Raw genomic sequence first — 11,044 nt, 5'->3', positions numbered from 1 at the left:
TTAATGTTTTCCACCCTTTCGACCATCCTTCTTCTTTATCCCTTTTACCGTTTCAAATAATGTCTCAACAGATTGAGTATGATTTGCAATTTTATTGCCGTCTGACAATGACAGTTGAGCTTCATTATCAAGAGTAGCACTCGAACCTTTTTTAATATTTCGAACTCTATTTTGCATTTCTTTTACCATCTTCTTTACGAAAGCAAATGCCTCTTAATTGTCAGCTACTTCAGTGGCTACTCCCACTAGCATTGGACACAATATTCTATATCGTTGTGTAGCATTTAAATTCACATCCTCTTGCACATTCATTGTCGTAGTATTTAAGATGTCTTCACTATTTGCTTCTCTTGTCCACCTCTTCAAAATGTATGTGTCGGGAATTGTCTTTATATCAAGTACGTCAAAAATTTTCAAAGCATGACAACACAAAATCCCAAAGGTTTCAAACTTCCTACAACTACATGAAATTATCTTATTGGCATGGTCGTAAACTACTTTGTACTCTTTACTGTCATTGACAAACCTAACAATATATTCATGCACTAGCTGGCTATCATTGCAGTATTTTACTATCGCTGTTGATGCATAATCATACTCATTATGAAATTTTTTAAATATCACAAGAGTATATGTTTGGCTTACCTGCTTCAACAAAGGAGAATTCTTTAATCCCAAAGTAGTCAATTTTTCTCGAGCATTAAATACAGCCTCCAATTCCTTATGTCGCTTTTGCTTTGCCACTAGCTCAAAATGTTGAAAAAATTCTGTTATGCTCAAATTTGATTTTAAGTACGCTTTCAAGTCACTCTCACTAAGTTGAGTACTTCACACTCCAAGAGTAAGGACATTCTTCATGTGACATCTAGCCCATTTTGTCTTCAATTTGTATATACCATCCAACCAACTAATTGACCCGACGTTGTACTTCTGAATCATTTTGTCCCAAGCATTTTCAAATTCAGCCTCATCATCATATTCAAACATACAAGATTTAAAGTCTCGTAGAAAATAAAAACCATCTTTCATGAAATTCCCCAATGCTTGATGCCATTTTGCATTATGTGCCAAGTACATAATCCATGCCAAATTTTTGGCATTACCTCAATTAATGCCTTTGCCATTGCAACGTTTTGAACTGTAAAAATTGATCGAGGCTTTTTACTTGCATGTGCATCCAAGAAACTTTTAAAAAGCCATTTGAATGACTCTACCGTCTCATCATATAGAAGTGCAGCCCCAAAAATCACAACCCCTCTATGGTAATTAAAACCAGTAAATACAGCCAGGGGTCTGAATTCTTTATTAGTGTCATATGTAGTATCAAAAGTCATCATGTCACCAAAATAGACATAGTCAACGATCATTCTTGCATCAGCCCAAAAAATATTCGTAATTTTTTCTTCGGTATCTAATTGGACTGCATAATGAAATAATGGATCTTTATTAATTTGTTCCTGAAAGTAGTTCAAAAAGCTACCTGCTTCACCATATATTAAGTTCATTTGCTGTCTTGATCGAAGATAATTTTTTTGATCGAGCTCATTATATCCAAGATTTGCCTTCCCACCAGCCTCTCTACTCATCAATGCATGTGTTGCCTTAGGAGAGATTCTAGAAGCACATGCCAAATCAATTTCAGATACTTGAACTTGATATATATATATATATATATTAAAAAAGCGGGTCTCAGACGCACCTCCACACTCCGGCAGAAGAATTTGGGCCTAAGCTTCACGCGCCTCAGCGCCACCACAGCGAAGCGCGTGTGCTACACGCGCTAGAAGTTCTCCTACATCCACATGTCGTTCAAACAGAGTGCCACCTCAACCCTAGTCTTATGTCAGCACCTCTGCCACGTCAGCACATTCTCAGGCTTGACTTTAACCAATTGTTGGACTTTTGATTTTGATTATTCAAGTTTACTTTGACCGTTGGCCGTTGACTTTGATCGCTCTCAGAGTTGACCAAGTGTTCCCTACTCTATTTTTCGTCCGGATTTCATATTTGTGGTCTGTTTTTTGCTTTTGGCATCTCTATACAGCAGAAAATGAGATTCTTCACCAAGTTAAGGCTTTTGTTTTATCCGGTTCAAGTCGGTTCATGCATTGTTCTGTTCAGTTCAGTTCCACAACCTTTTTCAGCACAGTTCAACCTGGTTCAATCTTCTTGAGGTCATTTTTTCTCGGGCACTCTCGTGTCAAACCGATCCTTTCATTTAGTCCATGGGTTCGGACCAAACAAGTCCATTTCAAATGGCCCACTTACGCCTTGCCAACCGCCACCATCACTGGTTACTGCAGCCTCTCCCCAAGCCATCGATCCATTACTAGCTCAGAATTTTCAGGTCAGACCTTTCAGCAATCCATGAATTTTTGGGCGTGATTGGCCCTTTCAACCGGCTCTTTCTCTCAACTTGACTAGGCGAGACGGTCCAAGGGTTTCAAGCCAAATTAGCTTGTTCAACCAGCCCTTTTCTCTCTGCTCAGCCGACCAAGCAAGCTAGTCTATTACTAGTATATGATTTTCGAGTCAAATTGTCACCAAGTGAACCAAGCTCCAGTCCAAATGCATGACTTAATTAGCCAAGGCCCATCACAGCGGCCCAATCCACTATTCCATCAGTAGGCAACCGGTCTCTTGCAACTTTTATGGCGTCACTCTGGCAACTCTTCCGGCACAAGCAGCTTTTTCAGCGAATTCAAAGAAAAAAAATATTCTTTTTCTTTCCTTTTTTTTTCCTAAACTCAAGCTTGCACCTTGCGTTTAAGGGGGATGTTAAGAATATATATTTGATATTATTTTAGGGTTATTTCCTTCTTGATGTATTCTAGGGTTTCCTTAGTCTAATAGGTTTACTTGCCTATCACTTATAACCTCTTTATAAATAGAGGTATCTGTAATACTTCATCATAATTGATCTTACTACAATGTAGTCCATTATATGCTTCCACTCTCTCTTCTTCAGTATATATCTCCAATATATTCAACAGTGTCTCCCTTTCTTGTTGTCATCCGTGTTGGAATTGTGGTTTCAATTAGTATGATTTACAAATGTTTATTTTTAAAAATTGCGTTTTTAAAATCGTAAAAGCGTTTGGTAAAATATGTAAAAATAATATTTTTATCAAATATTTGTTATGCGAAATAGTGATTTTTGTTTAAATTCGTGCCTTTTCAAATAAGCGTACCCTAGCCTACTTATAGAAATCACATATTTTTATTCTTATTTTATATTAAGCGTTTTAAATCACAATACCAAACGTATTACATTTTGTAATATATTTTAAAAATGTAGATTATTCTTGCGAATTCGCAATCCTAAACGCATCCAAAGTAAATATATAAAAATTTTGGTAATATCCCTATTTCACATCACATGCATTGTAACAAGAAATCTGTGGTAATTAATATCCTTTAGGTCATGAACCCTCAACATCACGATTTATATCCTTGGACTTAGGCCAGTTAGCCCATTAGAAGGACTGACCAGCCCAGCTCCAAGTTAGCCCAATAATGTTGCTATTGGTGAGGTATCGCTATCAAGAAATTGAATTCCTATTTCCACAATTAATATTTGTGTCTTACCAAATTAGGAACTGGCCGGGCCCGCCGGTTTCTCCTCCTTCTAAGACTAATAAAGCTCGATTTGGGCCTAATGTCTCACAGTCTTGGTCTTTTGTTGATGATCGTATCCAAATATTTTGGATTAAAATTTGGAAGTTTAAATTGTATGCAATTCAAGCAATTTTATAGCAAGCAGAGATTATTATAATCACGCTCAAGTAGAACAGTTACAGTTAATTTTTTTCACCTGCCTGTTTTAATTAGAAAAAAAATAAATTTTAAGCAACTTTACAGAGGAGAGGCTGCGAAACCCACATTTCTCAGGTAGGTCAGCTTCGACTCTGAGCTGCCTGGAATAGGTAGGCCTTGTAGTTCACTCTCTTTAGGGCTTGACCTTTTTACCATGCTACCCTATATAATTCCATCGAGCGGAAGACAAAGAATGTAAGTTTTTTAATACAAGATTCCGTTTAATACTGCAATTTTGCAAGTTAAAAGTGAGTTTTTAAACAAAATCGTGAATAGTGTCCAAACTTAGGAATACGCTTTTTTTTTTTTTTTTTTTTTTTCAAACGACAGAAATTTCTTTCAAACTGGTTTGTAGGAAGTTTTTTTCAACTTACTCTAATAAGTGCTAAGTCTCATCTGCCACATATTTTCTTTAATATTTTAACAATAATTTATTGTCATTCTATTAATTTAGAAATCAAAACATTAATTTTATAGAAACTAAAAAATATTAAATAACGTGGGATAAAAAAAAAAAAAAAGTAATTTAAAAAATTTAAATCTCAATGGAATATACGAACAGCTCAGATAACGTAAACAAATTTCGTTTTCTATTTGGCATTGACTTGGAATTTCTAAACTAAGGGATGGTTACACCATGACTCATCCTCGTAGTTGTAGCCGGAATACTTTAATTAAGGAATCGAAGGAGAAACTTCCAAAAAAAAGAAAAGAAGAAAAAAAGAAAAAGAAGAAGAAAAGGAATAAAAGGAGAAATTGGTAACCATCTCTCATATGCATGTACCCTGCAGATGCTTAATTTGACTTTGAGCAGCAAAAAAGGTGTGGGAACAATTTTATTTTTGTTTAATATAAAACACATCTTAACCCCCAAAAAAAAAAAAAAAAAAAAAAAAAAAAAGTACGAAGGAGAGTCTTTGTTACTCATAATCCTAAGAAAAGTAAAGGAAATGAGAATTGTCGGGAATGCTTTTAAATATCTAGTGAAAAACGACCCATTTAGCAACCGGGTGTACCTGAAAATTGGCACATTTACAGACCTTAAAACTTAGAAGTGATCCAAAACGAAATAGAAGAGAGCTGGTGATGATAGTCACTAATGATTCAAGGACACGACCAATTTATAAAGAAGTGGCCTTGGTTGAGAGCTATAATGGTGAGTGAGGGAGTTACCTTCAAACAAGATGAAAGAGTAGCCATGGGATGGAGTCGGTCGGATACCAATGAGGACTGCAAAAGCTTCACCAAAAGAGACATCCGAAGGTGACAGCCTAAGAGTGCGGGCTGCCATAATCCATCCATCATGATATAACGACTCTCGGTTATGTTTTTGTTTATTTCTCGATCTTTTGTGTTGTTGTTAGATACAAGAATCCATCCTAATATAAGGGTGTTTTGTTTTGTTTTTTCTATTCAAAAGAGTAGGACGACCATGTGTGGCTTTTTTTATTTAGGTGAAATGAAATTATAATAATATATACTCACCAAAACCTCAACAAAAGAACGGTCGCCAAAGCAAGGTAAACGGTCTAGCTACGGTCTACCCACAAGGTTGCTTTATTATGTGCATGTGAAGAATTGAGAGATATGTCTAGCTAGATACGTTGTAACATAGAATTAATGTAAATTATATGAAGAGATTATTTTATACTTTGTAACCTAAATCGTCAAAATTTATCAATGCAACCTCCTTCATAAGAGAGAAAAATTTCAAAGCCATCTCCTTAGCCAAATGGAGACCACCCTACGGCTGTGACTAGTGGTGGTGACCTTGAATGAGAGGGTTAATTTGGCCGTTGAGATTACCTCTCCAACAAAAATTCTTGAACTAATTTAGTATCTTAAATTGTCATGATAAAGTTTTATAAATACAACTAAATATCTTTTTTTTTAAAAAAAAAAAAAATTATTTTTTACGAGGGAGATTGATAAAATGCTTTATTATCATCATTTCCTCCTATATTTAGTTTTATTATTATTAAATTAACCCAAAATAAATAAATAAATCAATATATATATAGCCAGCTCAGGTGGGTTCGTATCGTATCAAGATCGACTGAATGGAAGTGGAATTATTATATCCAATTCTTCCAACCATAAGTCCATAAGAGGAAAAGTCAACTTTCAATTCTTCTCTCCATGGTTTTCGTGTCTGACCCGAAGGAAAAACAGAAAGGAACATCATAAATCACTGTCCTACATTCTCTTTCAGTTTCTTCATTCAATTGAAATATATTGAAAGTGCTTTAGGCTTGAATACCTAAACAGCACAATATCACGTTTATTATATAGAGTAATGTACAGTTTGAATTCTATATAATCTTTACAAGAGAATTTGAATATGATACTAGAGTCCTGCTTAGAGTACAATGTTATCTCTTAGGATATAAGATAAATAAAGAGATAAATATATGAGGAGATAATATAGAAGAAAAACATTATCTCCTTCTTGATCTTGATTCCTCTTGTGGTTTATCTTTGAAGTGGTCTTCTCTAATATCGTCTTTATCTCTAACAGCCCCCCTCAAGCTAAGGGGAGGTTTAATCACCGTAAGTTTGTCACGCAACATGCAAAAACGGGCTGATGTAAGGCCTTTGGTAAAAACATCCGCTAGTTGATCATGTGTGGAGAGATATTTAACAAGGATATCCTTGTTAACGACTTTCTCACGAGTGAAGTGATAGTCAACCTCAATGTGCTTAGTACGACCATGATAGACCGGGTTAGACGCAAGAGCAAGGGCACCAATGTTGTCACACCACAATGTAGGAGGAGATGGTAGTAAAATGCGAAGATCTTTGAGCAACATTCGGAGCCAATAGATCTCAGCAGTGGCAACTGCCATTGCCCGATACTCAGCCTCAGTGCTTGAACGAGCAACCACTGATTGCTTCTTGGCACACCAAGACACTAGACAAGGGCCAAGAAAAATACCAAATCCTGTAGTAGAGCGACGACTATCCGGATCACCAGCCCAATCTGAGTCACAAAATGCTTCTAAGCAAAGCGAGCCCTTGCGAAAAAACAAGCCATGGTCTATACTTCCTTTAAGGTAGCGTAAAACTCGCTTAGCTGCCACCCAATGAACCGTGGTGGGTGAGTGCATAAATTGACATAATTGATTTACCGGGTATGAGAGATCTGGCCTAGTCATGGTGCAATATTGTAAGGTACCAAGGACTTGGCGATAGATGGCACTGTCAGCTTCAGAGAGAGGATCGCCATCTGTTGCTGAGAGTTTAGAGCCAGACACTGTAGGAGCTGCATATGGCTTGGCACCTACCATTTTTGACTTGTGCAATAAGTCAATGATGTATTTGGATTGCCGTAAATGTAACCCAGTGGAATCACGGATTGCTTGCATACCTAGGAAGAAGCCAAGGTCACCTAGATCCTTCATTGCAAACACACGTTGCAGCTGGTTGATGACAGAAAAGATTTCAACTTTGCTTGTTCCTGTAATTAAAATATCATCCACATATACTAAAACATATAAAGTGGCATTGGTAGTGTAATAGATGAAAAGAGATGTATCCACAGCAGAGGAGTGAAACCCAATGTCAAACAGTGCTTGAGAGAGCCGAGTAAACCAGGCCCGGGGTGCTTGTTTAAGGCCATAGATAGCCTTATGCAGATGACAAACAAAATCAGGATGAGAAGCATCTACAAAACCCTGAGGTTGTTCCATAAAAACATCTTCCGCTAGATGACCATGAAGGAAAGCATTGGAAACATCTAATTGGCGAATGCACCAATCAAAATGAACAGCCAAAGTTAAAACCACACGGATCGTAGATTGCTTAATGACAGGGCTGAACGTCTCTGTAAAATCAACCCCACTCCTCTGATCAAAACCCTTAGCAACTAGCCTTGCCTTGAACCTCTCAATGGAGCCATCTTGTTTACGTTTGATCTTGTAAACCCATTTATTGCGAACAATGTTCTTATGTAAAGGACGTGGGCATAAAGACCATGTGCCATTAGCAAGGAGAGCATCAAACTCACAACCCATAGCAGCTCTCCATTCAGGTGATGACACTACTTGTGTGTAACAGCTAGGTTCAGCATATTGTAGAACACTTGAGAAGGCTTTGAGTGGGTGTTTGGTGGAGTAGAGAGCTGTGTAGTCTGGAAAAGATTTCGGCTTAAGGTTTCCTGTCTTTGTCCGAGTGAGCATTGGATGGGAGGGGGATGGACTGATGGGTAATGAGAGATTTTGGTCATTGGCAAGAGATGGAGATCCGTGTGATGCAGGGAGTGATATGGAGGTGTCACGGACTGATTCAAGGCTGTCTAGTGAGGCCAAGGGCGCACATGGGTCTGTAGAAAAAGTAGGTGCAGCAGTGTGTGCAGGTCCGTGTACTGCAGGGAGTGATATGGATGTGTCACAAATGAGTAATGCTATTCGTGAGCATTTCGTGCGCAGTTCATGCGCAAAATGGTTGGTTAACCCAACCTGGGTTAACCAACTTTCTAATAAAAAAATAAAAAATAATAAAAAAACCAAAAACGCGCCTTTAGTTTTAGGTTTCATTTTCCCCCTCTCTCCCAAAAGCTCCCGCCACCCCCCTCTCTCTCAATTTCTCCCTCACCACAACCGGCTGCCACCGCCGGCTACACCATCCAGTGGCTACGAAGCGCCGCCGACCCGAACCCAGTTTCTCCCTCTCTCCCAAACCACCGGCCACCACGAAGCAGCAGCACCGACGCAAACACCATCTGCCTCCGCCCACCACTAGCGACGCCCACCCTCTTTGGCACCAGCTAGATCCGCAAAAGTACCGAGCCCGGCACCCACGGCCACCAGGTTCGTCCATCTCCATCTCCGGCCACAAGGTACCTCGCCATCTCCAGCTCCGACGACCAATCGGCATCTACATCCACCGTACATTCTCGCGCCGCTGCTGCACCCAACACCCACAATCTTTGGGTTTTCGATTTTTTGTGTGTTTTTAGCTCAAATTTCTTGCATTTTCCAACCGTATTTCATTCAGGGTGTGATTTCTATTGAAAATTCGAAATTTCTTGTTTTTCTTTGTTATTTCTCTTATTTTCTGCTGCGGTTGAGTTGCAAACTTTGTTTGCATTGTATCTAAGCTTAATTTCCGAAATCTAATGAACTCTTTTCTCTTGCCTGCTATGTACACCTTGTGTTCGGCAAAATGCCTAACCGGCATTTTGAGCTATGTTTTTCAATTCCTGTTTTAAAATGCTCTTGCTAAATATCTATGGTGTTTAGTTTGTGTTTGTGAGAATTTTTAGCGTGAGTATCTTTGGTTATAACATGCTCAATTTTAGATGCATACCATGTGTTTGATGAGTTACCTATAATGAAGTTTTTCTTTTTTCTAACCATGTTGCTAACCTTTACCACTTTTGTTTTTTTGCTAGTTATGTTCTGCTCTGAAAAATTTAAACAAATTGGTCCAGTCCACCAACTCAAATGTGAGGCTGTGTGAAGCTGCTGTCGGAGAAGCATCAGCCAAGGCCATCCATGTCTGTTTGAAACAAATTGTTCACATGAAATTGTTTGTTGTCCAACGGGAATGTACTGTAACCTCATATGAGTGAAACTTCAAGCTATATTGTGCATAAAAATATAGAGGCCTTGCGAGTAATTTTGCCATTTATGATATATATATGTACTGCCTTTTTTTATTGTAATTTTGCGACCTTAAAATGTTTTGTTTTTATCTAGCAATTATGCCCAATATGCACATCATTTGAGATGGTGGATAATCAGGAGGTTTTTTGTTGTTGATGTTTGTCATTAGTGTTTTTGTTTTTGCATTTCAAGTTTGATGAAATTTTCATGAGAAAGAGCTTTAATTTGGAGCAAATACTGGGAGATGGTATACCTAATTTGCTCACACTTCCTCGAGGATTTGATAAGAGAACATAGCAAGAGAGAAGAGCCAACCCCATTAAGCTACTGTTAATGCCTTTTTAACATGCCATGCACAAATAAATCACATTCATTTGTCAATGCTTTAGAGCAATAGATATTAGTCGGTGGAATCAAGATGCAAAAATGTCAAAATTACTATCCACACAAGACATTGTACTTCAATGCACCAAAAAATCCAATTAACATCTCTATATGAGAACTACATCTACATGTTACAAGTTTCGCATAGAAAAAAATCACTCCTTTGAATATAACTTTTTCCTGCTAGAAGGAATAACCTAAAAATACAAACAAGGAAGCTAAAAGACAATTAGGTACATCGTGTAACAGAAAATTGTCCTCCTTTGTTGTTGCTTTAGGTTGCCAGAAAATTGTCCTCCTTTGTTGTTGCTTTGGGTTGCCTCTCCAATAACCATGGTGTGTCAATACTCCCATCTCTTCTACCTCCAGATTGTTGTTCATTTGATGGGCAAGAAACAAACTTTAAAGAGAGATCTGAGAGAGATGCATTAACACCACTTTCAAAACAATCCATTTGCATCTTGGTTCATATTTCATTCAACGGTCTTTCAAGCGAATGAAATCAAACACATGCACATATAGCTCCCGAAACAAAAAAACAGAAGTAAACATACTGTTTTTCTCACAGCATTCAACTAAAAATAATAGAATACAAGAACAAAAACACCAATGACAAACATCAACAAAAATCTCTCATGGAAATTTCATCAAACATATGAAATGCAAAAATAAAAACATCAATGACAAACATCAACAACAAAAAATCTCTCATGAAAATTTCATCAAACAAACACATGGAATTCAAAAATCAAAAAACCAATGACAAACATCAACAACAAAAAATCTCTCATGGAAATTTCATCAAACAAAGAGAATAAGGGAAATTGACTGAGAGAGGACGGTGTGAAATATTTACCCAGATTCTGGAGGAGGGTCGCACAGGGCCCGGTAATTCATTAGATTTGTGGAAGACATAATCTGAATCTTAAGTACTATAAAAACTCTAATCAACAAAACCCCTACAAAAACTCTAGTCATCAAAACCTAATGATTCAGAAACTCGAATCCTTCAAAATCCCCTAAAACGTAAGAAACTACAAATCCTAAAAATGAGAAAACCAGATTCAACCCACAAAAAAATCTGAGATTCAGACCCAGCCAGATTTAGAACAATCAAAACTCAGATTCGAAATCCAAAGACAACTAAAAAAACCAGATCTATGGGAAAATCAAAATCAAGAACCAATTACACATCAACACCTAAAACAAACCTGGCAAAGCAGGTTGAAAACAACCTA

The 11,044-nt window shown here is 37.5% G+C and overlaps 1 pseudogene; it reads right to left on the bottom strand.

The window, feature by feature from the left end:
* On the bottom strand, positions 1-5,107 carry LOC148587415 (protein FAR1-RELATED SEQUENCE 5-like; annotated as a pseudogene).
* Between the last annotated feature and the right edge of the window lie 5,937 nt (positions 5,108-11,044).

Source organism: Corylus avellana, chromosome 2 (assembly GCF_965113065.1).
Source record: "Corylus avellana chromosome 2, dhCorAvel1.hap1.2, whole genome shotgun sequence".
Lineage (NCBI taxonomy): Eukaryota > Viridiplantae > Streptophyta > Magnoliopsida > Fagales > Betulaceae > Corylus > Corylus avellana.
Note: the sequence above shows the minus strand (reverse complement) of the source record. Positions and strands in the feature narration are given on the sequence as shown.